Source organism: Amblyomma americanum, chromosome 9, assembly GCF_052857255.1.
Source record: "Amblyomma americanum isolate KBUSLIRL-KWMA chromosome 9, ASM5285725v1, whole genome shotgun sequence".
Classification (NCBI taxonomy): domain Eukaryota; kingdom Metazoa; phylum Arthropoda; class Arachnida; order Ixodida; family Ixodidae; genus Amblyomma; species Amblyomma americanum.
In genome coordinates, this window is record NC_135505.1 from 145,978,447 (window position 1) to 145,989,420 (window position 10,974).

The 10,974-nt window shown below is 47.2% G+C and overlaps 1 protein-coding gene across 1 annotated transcript in view; it reads right to left on the reverse strand.

Annotated features, from left to right (window-relative positions):
* Positions 1–4,647, reverse strand: part of Gpb5 (Glycoprotein hormone beta 5) — a 52,790-nt gene extending 48,143 nt beyond the window's left edge. The window contains exon 1 of the mRNA XM_077637943.1: positions 4,231–4,647. The gene's annotated coding sequence lies outside the window, so the exon portion shown is untranslated. The remainder of the gene's footprint in view (positions 1–4,230) is intronic.
* Between the last annotated feature and the right edge of the window lie 6,327 nt (positions 4,648–10,974).

Genomic DNA, 10,974 nt, shown 5'->3' on the forward strand with positions numbered 1-10,974 from the left:
GTGCAGCTAAAGATTGGAACGGCCTTCCCCAGCATATCGTCGACATCACCTGTCCTTCATCATTTGCAAGCAATCTAAACAACATTTTTTGTTCATGATCACTAATGGCATTGTTTTGTGCCTTTTCTGCTAATCCCACCCCTTATGTAATACCCCGCGAGGGGTCTTTAAGGTAATAAAATGAAATGAAATGAAATGAAATGATCTCGGCTACTCAAAGAGCGTATTTCACTGGAGGTATCTGGTTAATAATTCGTAATACGTGGTATGTGCACAGGCGCCGGTCGCATCTAGTTCGAGCCCTGGGAACTGCAAAACGGCAAAAAAATAAGATCTTAAGAAAAAGTAAGCAGAGAGCACGAGCCTAGTCCAAAAGCCTTCAGCAATCGTCCTGTAATTTTCTTCTCTCCTTCATGTTTTTGCCTACACGAGGAAAAGCGAAGTTTGACTGACATCTACTCTCCGCCCTAACTCGTCCACGCTGAGCTGAGTGCCAAGTGCTTTCTTTCCATTCGCGTGAAAAAGTAACCACTCGCTCCGCGACAGGAGATAATACGCAATAATTGTCCCCAGCGGTAATGTTAATAAAACTAGAATTAATGATGACTAACGCTAGCTGTATATTCTACCACACCTTTTTGATACACAACCCGAATGCTTCGTCCCATTCGCTACTAAAAGAGCCTTTGAATGTGATTCTTCGAGGACCGTGGGGCTGCGGGAACACTATTGACGAAACAGAAAATCTCAGATGCCCTGAATTGGTTAGGAAAAATTCTAATGTGACTTAGTGATTCGTGACTTTCAAGACTATGCTTATACCTCAGGTCGAAGACGATCGTTACACAACGATGATGCCTTCTGGCCTCTATGAGCTGAAAAAAAAAGTGGGAAGATATGAGGGTAGAGTTGGGAAACATAGAGAGGGCGGCTTGGGTGAGAGAAAATATGCCAAATGTAATCAATTTCAAATGGAGAAGGGGAAATGGACTTGTGCAGCACGTTTCATCCTTGCAGCACATAATCGGTTGTTTGTTAAGGTAACAGAGTAAACTGGAAGGGAAAAGAGAGAGACGGGGAAAATAAGTCAGTTGAAGAGGCTAACCTCGAGAAGTTACCGGTTTGCTACGCCTCACTGGGGACGGAAAGGGGGGGGGGGGGTGTTGATGGAGAGAAGGGGGGAAGCCTGAGTTAGAAAAATTGCCTAGAGGGGCGGAGACTAGAGGAGAAAGGCTGGCCGTCGCTGGCGGAAGGGAGAGGTTTAAATGGAGACTCACGGGAGCGGTCCTTAGGCCTGCACTTGAATTAACCTGGCTATTGATGATGATAATGATGACCGCGTTCGAAAATTTTCTCGGCAGAGCACCTGCTTCGTACAGTCGATGGACTAAGTGGGCCCGCTGCCAGATGCATTAGGCAGGTGACGCATCGCACAACATATTATCACTATCTGGCTGTTCTAATGGCGACTCATCCGCCGGAGAGTTTAAAAAACTAAACATTAAACAATAGCCCCTATTGTACTGAGGGTGCCTCGTGGATGGCTTACCGATTTAAGCTGCGAAATGAAGATCCACTGAGGACAAATTTACACTGCGGCTATTTCTGTCCTCACACTTACCGCAAGTTTTCCACTCTGAAGGTCGAATGTATCGGCTCTTCGATTGTAACTTATAAAATTCAATGGTGTGTTATTTCTCTGTAAGTTTTATTGAAACATGCCGCCACACTTCTAAATACTGAATATCCTGAAGGCAGGACAGGAAGTTCTAGCACCTGCTGCTACCTGGCTAATTATTCGCACTAACATAGTAATCATAACAAAAATTTAGTACCTTTTTTAGCTGCAATATGCGAACAATATCATTACTCAAAATTTAGAGTTAGAGTCACAAACGGCCTCCGTGGTGGCTGAGTGGTTTTGGCATTCGGCTGCTGACACGAAAGTTGCGGGTTCGACCCCGGCTGCGGCGGTCGAATTTCGATGGAGGCGAAATTCTAGAAGTCCGTGTACTGTGCGATGTCAGTGAACGTCAAAAAAGCCCCAGGTGTCGAAACTTCCGGAGCCCTTCACTACGGCGTCCCTCATAGCCGCAGTTGCTTTGAGACATTAAACTCCCATAAACCAAACATAAAGTCACCATCAGAAAACGAGGTCCTGACCTCGTCTACAGGCCGAGACAAAGGATGTTTATATATATATATATATATATATATATATATATATATATATATATATATATATATATATATATATATATATATATATATATATATATATATATATATATATATATATATATATATATATATATAACGTTTCGTTAAAGCGCGAATATACATTAAAAAACCGGCTTGCGTGAGGAAATAACAGCACAAAAAGATGTCTAATTTTTGATGGTGGTTTGAAAATCGGCACCAGCTATGCTCTATTCTACGGAACGTTCTACGTGTATTTTGTCACTGGAATATGCGGAGTATAATAATAATAATTGGTTTTTGGGGAAAGGAAATGGCGCAGTATCTGTCTCATATATCGTTGGACACCTGAACCGCGCCGTAAGGGAAGGGATAAGGGAGGGGGTGAAAGAAGAAAGGAAGGAAGGGGTGCCGTAGTGGAGGGCTCCGGGATAATTTCGACCACCTGGGGATCTTTAACGTGCACTGACATCGCACAGCACATGGGCGCCTTAGCGTTTTGCCTCCATAAAAACGCAGCCGCCGCGCTGGGGTTCGAACCCGGGAACTCCGGCTCAGCAGCCGAGCCCCCTAACTACTGAGCCACCGCGGCGGGTGTCTCATTTTTCGTTGGACACCTGAACCGCGCCGTAAGGGAAGGAATAAAGGAGGAGTGAAAGAAGAAAGGAAGAGAGAGGTGCCGTAGTGGAGGGCTGCGGAATAATTTCGACCACCTGGGGATCTTTAACGTGCACTGACATCGCACAGCACACGGGCGCCTTAGCGTTTTGCGTCCATAAAAACGCAGCTTCCGCGGTCGAGTACGAACCCGGGAACTCCGGATCAGTAGCCGAGCGCACTAACCACTAAGTCACCGCGGCGGGTCCATACGCAGAGTCGAAGCAGAGCATTTCGTGACAGAAGGTACACCTGCAAAACTTGGTTTTATTGAAGAAGAGAATCAGGTATTCGAATGAAACATTCTTTGCGGCGTGGTGGATATCCATATGGGCAGATTTACGCGGGCGCAGTGTGCCCACACAAACGCCGAAGCATCAAGGCGCTCACAATTCGTTCCATGTGTGCTTTTACGTGCACAAGACGAGAGCCACGGTCTCTGCGCGTACACTTCAATCACCACCTCCCACTCTTAGAACTCAGCGAAGATTTTTGTGCGTTCAGAACTTATGCGTTTCATACAAGATCGTGTCTCGGGTGCCAATAACCATGTGATTCGACCTGCAAAACATTATTTCAGAACTGCACCGATATTTACATTGTCACTCATAATATAGCGCACACGACTAACTGCAAAACAGAGTTAACTAGAGTTAAAAAGGGACAAAAAAGCATGCACAATGCTAGCATGTGCCATAACATATGACGAGCCAGGCCCAAGGTACGCAGCCGCGGTGGCTCAGTGATTATGGCGCTCGGCTGCTGACCCAAAAGACGCGGGTTCGATCCCGGCCGCGGCTTTCGAATTTCGATGGAGACAAAATTCTAGAGGCCCGTGTACTGTGAGATGTCAGTGCACGTTAAAGAACTCCAAGTGGTCGAAATTTCCGGAGATCTTCACTACAGCGTCCCTCATAGCCTGAGCCGCTTTGGCAATTTAAGCCTCCGTAAACTAAACAAAAAAAAACAGTCTGAAGATACAACCGTGATCGCCTGAACAACGCGCTGCAAATAAAGTTGCCCTTTATTTCTCAAAAACTCAACATTCTGGTACAACTGACAATCTATCTCCTCACAAATTCACTAAAGTCGCATTTAAAGCACTACCCCCCCCCCCCCCCCCCCCCCACGTCGCCCTCTTCCCCGGTTAGCCGTTCTCATCCCTGAGGGAGGAACCTTTTTCTTTTTTTCGATACATCGGGTTCATTTTAACCGAAGTCCCGGATAGAGACGATGTACACCCTCTTCCCAGTACTGTCGAGCTCTGAGTCGTCGCACCAAAAAATATCTCGTGAACTGAAAACAGTAGAAGAAAACATGCCAGCAGTCACAGACCCACAACATCCAGTATTATAACAGCCAGCGGACACTTACATTGAACACCTGTCGGTAGTAATGCGTCGACGCCAACGGCGATCTGCTGTCCGGCCCCTCGCTACGAATTGCAGACACTGTGCGCAGACCGCGACAGGTGGTGGCTGGGCGTGCAGGTGATGAAGGTGGGCCGGCGGAGGCGAGGAGATGCCTTCACCGCCAGTCCTCCGAGAATGCGCGGCAACTTTTTCGAGCCGGCGGTTCTAGATGCGCGTCACACCCACGCTCGTCAGTGCATCAGTGGCGCCCTTGTAACAACGACGAGAAAGACGGTACTAAAAACAACAAAAAAAGTCTTTATGCCCTCCTCAAACTCTTCGCGCTGTTTGTTTATTGGCGGCGACCTCGACGGCGCAGAACCGAAACTGGCAGAACAGCGGCCCAGCGCCGACGGCCGACCGGGGGAAAGTCGCCTGTTGCTCAAGTAGTATTCGTACAGCGCACGCCTGCGCTGGCGAGGAGGGAAGTGCGGTGCGGGAGGGTATTCGCAGCGCACGCCAGGCTCGCGCTGATTGGCTAAAAGCGAGAGGCTCGTCATTCGTTCAGGGAAAGATTCCCCTTCTCCCTACCCTAGTTTGGACTGTAATCCCCTTTCCACTCGTCATCCCTCTTGCCTACGTAGTCCGTTACCTTCCCCTGTGGGAAGAGGAGGCGGGTGTACGCGATCGCTGCGCCATAGCGCGAGAAAGGGAATTGCTGCCACATGTTGACTGCCATCGCCATCTGTCGTGAGGTCTACGAAATGCATCGAAAATACCGATGGATGAATGCCACCACCGAAGGAGAGCAGACGATTTTTTTGCCACACCGTCTCGGTAGATTAGCAGGTGGGTTAAAAGCGAATAAAGGCTGAATAAGGGCCGAATAAGTTTAGAAGTACAGAATGCAAGCCAAGGAAAACACAACGGTACATGTCATCTTATCACATGCCGAACATCGGCTCCTGAACTAAATGCAGAACGCCGTCAGGCAAGCGTTTCGTAAGTCGCCGAGGACCAAACAGTGAATCAGTGACCAAGTCCTCCTGTAAACGAGTGAACAATAAGTACTGATGTGAAACTAAAACGAAACGAACTATGTGTATATACTGCGGAAGTAAGCAGTATGAACTGCTTCTTAAAGTGGTCAACAGCTTTGTTTAAAGAGACGGTCAGAGTAGATTGAAGCTGGTCTAAATAAAAGAATTACTGAGTTAAAAGAGAGGCCGCTTTACTTTAAAACGGGTATTTCATAGGCTAGAAAAAACTTGCGTGTTGTGTCTTCTTTCTTGTGTGTTGTAAAGCGCCCGTGTTGTCTTCCTTCTTGTGCGTTGTAGGTTTTGGAGCTAGAATCCTTTTATTATGTATAAAAAACTCACGAGAAGGTCCCAAGCCATCGGCTGTACAGGACATGTTTTCTTAAAGTGAACACTAAGATGTTCATATACAGTTATAAGATATTCAAATACAGTTTTAAAGGATGCAAACAGAAGCATGCTGGGAATGAAATACGCTTTTGATGAATATAATGACAATATGGAAGGCAAAGTATAACTTCAAAATAAAAGACGGGTACTTTGTATGGTATTACTGAGGAGAAGAAAGCAATATGACGTGATTAAAGAAATAGATCAGATTTCAAAGCAGAGATACTAGATCGTTATTTAATGCTAAATATGGATGAATTAAAGATGCAGCAGAAAATATTAAAACGGGCAGGACAATCGTTTTTCGCTCAGGAAGAAAATTGTGTGAAATTTTCCTTGGTTTCCGTTAAAATTGCGTCCTCCTACAATGCACCATTACACAGTTGCGTGGGACACCCCGTATATTGGCGTTCGTATGTAGAGGGGAAAAAAAATTTGCCAACGAGAGGCAAGTCCGAGCTGTGCGAATTGGTGCGTGAGTTGATCTCTTCGACTGCCTCTTATTTTGTTTTGACGTGTGTTTAGCTCTGTTTTCCACGTTCCCAATTGTGGACTTGCGAAAGGCGATTCAGTGAGGCGTGGTTTTTCTCAGTCATGGTTTCGCTGCCAGTGCAACTCTTGTAGTGATGTTCGTCGATTAATCATGCCCCTTCTCTTCCTGGGTGGCGGTAGTGCTGTCCGGCACAGTGCCGAGGGAGATCGGGCAGAGACGCGGTGGTAGCGGCAGTGGCCTTCCCGACCTTGGCTAAATTAGCTGAACGTTATTTCGTGCTGAGCCTGCATGCAGCCAGTTGGTGAAAGTGGCTCAACAAACTGAAGAAATACCTTCGTCGATTCCAGTAAAGGATCCTTTCAAAATGCGAATTGTTCAATATAAACAACTGTCGAGAACATGGCAAGAAAGAGTTTAAAAGTGATTACATTCTGAACACGCTAAATTCAGCGAAAGCTGTCACTGCGCTGCTTCCTGTCTTTTGCTAGTGGCTGATACCTGCGTGATTGGAACTGAACCTCTCTTGGCCGTCTTGCGGACATCCTGAACGTCCACAGGACGTCCAAGGGAGTTTCAGTGCTCATCGGGTACAGTCTACAGTTGAGTCCGGGTTTATCGAACTACTTGATATATCGAACACACAGATGAAAAATCCCCTCTAAAGTGCACGAAATTCGAGCAGTACATCGAACTCCAGTTTCGCTGACAATTCGATATATCGATCTCCGCGATGCGCCTCTGCAAGTGGCCTTCCTTCTAGGGACGATCCTGCTATCATTTTAACGCGCGTGAAGACGAGTCACCTACGGCACTTTGAGCACCTCCTGGCAGCGCTAGCGCTGTCAAACCGCGTGATATGCTGAACATAAGGGGTGTACTTGAGGGTGACCTTCGGTCTCTAGTGTTTATTTCCACGCCATATCACTGTCATGTGCTGAAGCCAGTGCTTCACTGTCGAAGGCGTTGCGGAAATTACAAGTAGATTAGTTTTTATTAAAATAATCTTTTCATGTTGTACTGGTAACAGGATAAGACACCTTGTGGTAGGCAGTGGCTAATTGCAAAGCACCATCCACTACGTCTTCGCGAAGCCAGTTAGGCCTAGCAGTGACTAACGAGCGGTGCGCGTTGCGCAAGAGGCGGCACGTTGGTGCAAGATGCGCGTCACTAGCATGGGTGCAATGAATCATTGCATCTAAGGTACGGGTAATTTTACCTAGTACCATTTTTGATATACTGAATTACCGATATATCGCCCTACTTCGCAATACTTTCCAGTTCGGTGCATATATCCGGGTACGACAGCACAACCTGGCCGACCACAATGGTCGCAACGGGCGCACGGCGACGTGCGTGATGCTAATTATCTCTTGATGGGTGATGTCATCACGGTGACGTGACCTTCAATCGGCGATAGTCACGCGACGGTCACTTGACCACGGATAAAGCACGTTGGATCTCGGCTCTGGTAAGGACCCCATTACACTTTTTGCTGTAAACAACGCAGAAGACAGCGGAACCGAGACCTCTGTAAACGCGCAGCTCTCACAGCATGTCCTCGAATGAGCTGCAACCAGCCCAACTATACAAAGTTAATAAGAAATTCTTTTTAAGGAGAGGCGAGGAAATAGCATATTGAAATGGCACATCCTATTGGCTACCTGAGCTGCACTTTGATTTTAGGAAAAGAAAATGGCACAGTATCTGTCTCATATATCGTTGGACACCTGAACCGCGCCGTAAGGGAAGGAATAAAGGAGGGGCTGAAAGAAGAAAGGAACAGGTGCCGTAGTGGAGGGCTCCGGAATAATTTCGATCACCTCGGGATCTTTAACGTGCACTGACATCGCACAGCACACGGGCGCCTTAGCGTTTTTCCTCCATAAAAACGCAGCCGCCGCGGTCGGGTTCGAACCCGGGAACTCCGGATCAGTAGTCGAGCGCCCTAACCACTGAGCCACCGCGGCGGGTGAAGAAATGTGGGAACGAAATAAGAAACGGGTGTCATAGTGGAGGAAAAACGCTAAAGGCGCCCGTGTGCTGTGCGATGTCAGTGCACGTTAAAAGATCCCCAGGTGGTCGAAATTATTCCGGAGCCCTCCACTACGGCACCTCTTCTTCCTTTCTTCTTTCACTCCCACCTTTATCCCTTCCCTTACGGCGCGGTTCAGGTGTCCAACGATATATGAGACAGATACTGCGCCATTTCCTTTCCCCCAAAACCAATTATTATTATTATTGTCGTAGTGGAGGGGTGCTCCGGAATAATTTCAACCACCTGGGGATCTTTAACCTGCACTGACGTAGCACGGCTCGCGGGCGCCTTTTACGCGATAGCGTATACAGCTCGTTCGGTCGAAAAGCCATCGGCGTAGTAGTAGTCGGCACCGCGTGTCGGAAAAAATCAGGGGCTGCGTAAAAAAATCGTACCATGCCAACCACTTGCCCCAGAATGTTCCGGGTGGTGCCATGCGATTCAGCGTTTCGTGCAGCATAAACTTGATAGTTCAGTTAGAGCCTAGCTCGCGGCAGGGATTTGAACCGGCGACCTATAATCGGAGGCTGCGTATAAATAATTGTATGATGGTAATTTGTGGTTCTGATGATTGATGGTTGATTGGTGCGTAATAGGCGATGACGAGTTAATGAAATCATTGCGTTTACTTGACGAATTAAAGAAATGAATTTTTTTAAATATGGAAAAGGGTGTCTAAATATGTCAAAATGCGCAGAATAAAAAGCCAATGCTTGGTGATGCTAATTAGAAAAATTAGGGTGTGCAGTTGATCAATATATTAATTGAAACAATTGAAAAAATGAAAACAAATCGTTCAAATGTGTCGAACTGCTCAGGCTGGAAAGCCTAACCGTTCTACGCTATCGCGTCGTATCCTTAACGAGGCGCTTAAGTGTCCTCTCCGATTTGCGTTTCGCCTCCTTGTGCTGTGGAGGGCTCCAGAATAATTTCGACCACCTGGGGATCTTTAATGTCAGTGCACGTTAAAGATCCCCAGGTGGTCGAAATTATTCTGGAGCCCTCCATTACGGCACCTCTTTCTTCCTTTCTTCTTTCACCTACTCCTTTATCCCTTCCCTTACGGCGCCCTTCAGGTGTCCAACGATATATGAGACAGATCTGCGCGATTTCCTTTCCACAAAAACCAGTTATTATTATTATTATTATTATTCCTTGTGCTGTGCGATGTCAGCGCACGTTAAACATCCCCAGGTGGTCAAGCCTAGCAAGCTGTTAATATGGGTAGTTTTTGAGGAAAGGAAATGACGTAGTAACTGTCTCACATCCAGGTGGACACCAAAACTGCGCTGGGAGGAAAAGAACGAAGGTGCGACTGAAAGAAGAAGTAGGGAAAAAGGTCGTACCACTGGGCCACCACAGCGGGTGCGCCTTGAAGGAAGGGATGAAGAGGGAGTGAAGAATGGAAGAGAAGCCGCAGTGAAGGGCTTCGGTATGTGTGTGTTAACACTTTTATTTTCCAAAAACAAGAGGAAAGGGGAGTATGAGGGTTGTCGAAGCAAGTCGGGGTGGCATATATACCTAGTCCAAGATGCCGCCGGTTCGCACTGATTGACGTACTAGCCGGGCACCACCCTACCGCTCGTATGACTGGTTTAATTGCCACTGCTGAGTATTTGGGTTTGTACGTGCACTCCCATAATATATAGAAAAGAGCGAGCACTGCACCAAGGGCATGTCGGAGTATTGTATTGAGCTGATCTTGCCTGAGATAAACAGGTTCGGGTAGGTGTTTGTCTTTGTCTCCAGTCCATCGCTTCGGAGGTGTCTAGATCTTTGTGTGGAGGTGTAGATCTTTTTCATTCCAACCTGGTGTGTTCCAGTCTATCCCCGAAGATGGCTGGCGTAGGATCGAGGGAGCGGCGTGCATCCACCCGGTTGGTGAAAGCTCGGGCTAGATCATTCTCTCCCTCGTTCCCTTGTAGGCCTTCATGACCTGGAATAACTTCGATCTTTAACGTGCACTGATATCACAAAGCACACGGGCGCATTCTGCGCTTCACCTCCTTCGAAACGGAGCCAAAGTGGCCGGGTTCGAACCCGGGTACATTGGCTCAGTAGCCCAGCGCCCTAACCAATGAGCCTTTCGGATCACAAGAATTGTGTCGGGCATTATTGTGGACAGAAAGCTTCTAAACCTTAATTTGATATTAGAGTTCATCATCATCATCATCATCATCATCATCAGCCCTACTACACCCACTGCAGGGCAAAGGCCTCTCCCATGTCTCTCCAATTAACCCTATCCTTTGCCAGCTGCATCCACCCTTTGCCTGCAAACTTCTTAATCTCATCCGCCCATCTAACCTTCTGCCGCCCCCTGCTACGCTTACTTTCTCTTGGAACCCACTCCGTTACCCTTATAGACCAGCGGTTATCTTGCCTTCGCATTACATGCCCTGCCCAAGCCCATTTCTTTCTCTTGATTTCGACTAGGATGTCATTAACCCGTGTTTGTTCCCTCACCCACTCTGCCCGCTTCCGATCTCTTAACGTTACACCTATCATTTTTCTTTCCATGGCTCGCTGCGTTGTCCTTAACTTAAGCTGAACTCTTTTCGTTAGCCTCCACGTTTCTGCCCCGTAGGTGAGTACCGGTAAGATTATGCTGTTGTACACTTTCCTCTTGAGGGAAATTGGTAAACTGCCACTCATGATCTGCGAGAATTTGCCATATGCGCTCCACCCCATTCTTATCCTTCTAGTTATCTCCCTCTCATGATCCGGATCAGCTGTCACTACCTGCCCCAAGTAGACGTATTCCGGCACAATTTCTAGGCTCTCGCTGCCAATTGTGAACTGTTGTTCCCT